This window comes from Gossypium raimondii, chromosome 11 (assembly GCF_025698545.1).
Source record: "Gossypium raimondii isolate GPD5lz chromosome 11, ASM2569854v1, whole genome shotgun sequence".
Lineage (NCBI taxonomy): Eukaryota > Viridiplantae > Streptophyta > Magnoliopsida > Malvales > Malvaceae > Gossypium > Gossypium raimondii.
Window position 1 is genome coordinate 30,517,567 of NC_068575.1, and position 2,614 is coordinate 30,520,180.

The 2,614-nt window shown below is 33.4% G+C and overlaps 1 non-coding gene across 1 annotated transcript; it reads right to left on the reverse strand.

Annotated features, from left to right (window-relative positions):
* Positions 1 to 2,109: 2,109 nt before the first annotated feature.
* Positions 2,110 to 2,216, reverse strand: LOC128035078 (small nucleolar RNA R71). Its single transcript, XR_008191482.1, has one exon. It is a non-coding gene; the product is annotated as a small nucleolar RNA R71 (small nucleolar RNA).
* Positions 2,217 to 2,614: the final 398 nt, after the last annotated feature.

The following is a 2,614-nucleotide window of genomic DNA, read 5'->3' on the forward strand; positions in this document are numbered from 1 at the left end:
GTGCAAAAGTTGAGTTCTAATAGCTACATGTATTAAATAGCTATAGAACTATAAAGTGGAGGTCCCTATATGGTAATTAGACCATTAGAGTTGATAGTGGATTTTAATGGTTTGGCATTATTGAAATTTGAATAAATTATTGATAAGCCATAAAAGTAACATGTTTTTAATCCCATTCTTGATGCATTTTTGGATGGTTTATCATGTAAATTAGTGAAGTTGATGCTCCTAATCATTTAAATTCATATTTCTATACTTAGGTAAGCATAGGGGAATGAAAGGAGTGAAAAACAAGCCAAAATCAGACAAAAAGAGCTATGTTTAGTATCCAAACGGCTTGAGCATTTCCACACGGGTTGGGCATAAGCCTATGTGCCAGCCCGTGTTGATTTCGCACATTGTTTCCAAAACACACATAAAAACCCAATTTTTAGGGTTTCTGAGCATTCTAAAGTTTATAAATATCAATTAGAAGAAGACCTGAGGTGATACACAGAGAAGATTGAAGAAAAGACTTGAAGAACGCCATCAAAATCATCTCAGAAGCGGATCTCCTTCAAGATTGAAGATCTCCATTTAATTTATTTAGAAGCTTATTTGGGTTTCTTTATGTCTTGTTGTTATCTTAACTTTGAGATATTTCTATTTAGGATTATGAACTATATTTCTTAGATACCTAGGGAAGATGAAACCTATGATGAATCTTATTATTTGATTTCTGATTTACATGATAAATACTTGATTCTTGTTCTCAATTATGTATTCTTATTTCATGTTTTAATAATCTAAATATATTAATTCATGTTTAATGTGCTTATTATAGTGGAGTAAAAGTCTCTGTTTAGCCTAATTGAGTGGAGTTGCATGTAATCCTAAAAATAGGATGACATAAATCTACCGGATTAAAGTCAAATCTAATAGGGGAATCCATAGATCGAGTTAATACGACGATAGGGCTTTTGATTAGAAAGAGATTTCAGTTAATCAACCTAGATTCAGTTGTTCTTACTTTCAAAAGATATATTAACATAATTTAGGGATTTCTACGGATCAAGGCACAAGTGAATAAATCATTTAATTCAGATTCATAATAATAAGTGAAGTCTAGGTGGATTCTTTCTTGGGTATTGTCTCTCTAATTGGTATCTTCAATTATTTTCCTATTCTATTCTCGGTTACGTTCTTAGTTAAATTAGTTTAGTAATTTTAGATTAAAAATAATCACTCCAAATTTTCGGCTAAATAATAGAAAAATGGTAATTACTAGAACTTTTAGTCATCGTGGATACGATATTCCCTACTCACCATAACTATACTATTGTTCGATAGGTGCACTTGCCTTAGTTGTATTTATAGTTAGTTTAGTGACAATCAAGTTTTTGATGCTGTTACCGGGGATTAAAATATTAGAAACACTTGATTTTGATTAATTTAGCCATTTATTTTTACTGCATTTTATTTTTGTTTTTTTAGCTTAATATTTTGTTTTCTAATTTTTCTTTTATTTGCTTCTGGCAGGTTCCTTTAGTTTATGACTAGAAGAAACCCGTCGGGACCATTACTATTCGATGGTGAAATTGAAAGTACAACTCATTGAAATCGTAGAGAAGCAAGGCAGAGTCAACAGAATATAGTGGAAGAGCAAGAGGACGTTATTATTGTTACTGAGGAGATGACTGATAATCAGAATAATCAACTGCCTCCTGTGGTTGCTGCGAATCCTACAAATTCGAATCCTGCTCTTCGAACTATGTACAATTATGCTAATCCCACTCTAACTGGGGCTGAATTGAGTATTGTGAGACCACTATTCCTGCAAATAATTTCGAACTGAAGCCAAACACTATTCAGATGATATAACAATTTGTTCAGTTTGATGGTTTGCAAGACGAAGATCCCAATACTCATTTGGCTAACTTTCTGAAAGTCTGTGATACTTTCAAGATTAATGGCGTTTCTGATGATGCCATTCGCCTATGGTTGTTTCCCTTCCCATTGAGGAACAAAGCTAAAAAATGATTAAATTATTTACCATAAGGTTTTATCACTACATGGGAGCAAATGACCGAGAAATTTTTACTGAAGTACTTCCTACCGACTAAGACGACCAAGTTGAGGAATTATATATCTTCCTTCGTTTAGATCGACTTAGAGACCCTATATGATGTATGGGAGAGGTATAAGGATTTATTGAGACAGTGCTCTCACCATGGGTTGCCTTTATGGCTACAGGTTCAAACCTTCTATAACGGTTTTAATCCCTCAACTAGGCAATTGATTGATGCAGGAGTCGGTGGTACTTTGAACAACAAAACACCTGAAGCGACTTATTAGTTTATAGAAGAGATGGCACTGAACAATTATCAGTGGCAAATTATGAGGACAAAGCTGATGAAAGCAACTGTTATTTTTAATGTAGATGTAGTCACCATGTTATAGAATTAGGTAGAATTGTTAAATAAGAAAATTGATGGTTTATGTGTTTCTACACAGATACAACCGGTGATGTAATGCAGCACGGATGGAGGAGGAATGAACAATCCAAATTATTTACCCTACGATCCTAGCACAGAGAACGAACAAATCAATTATATGGATAATAATCCTAGTCCTC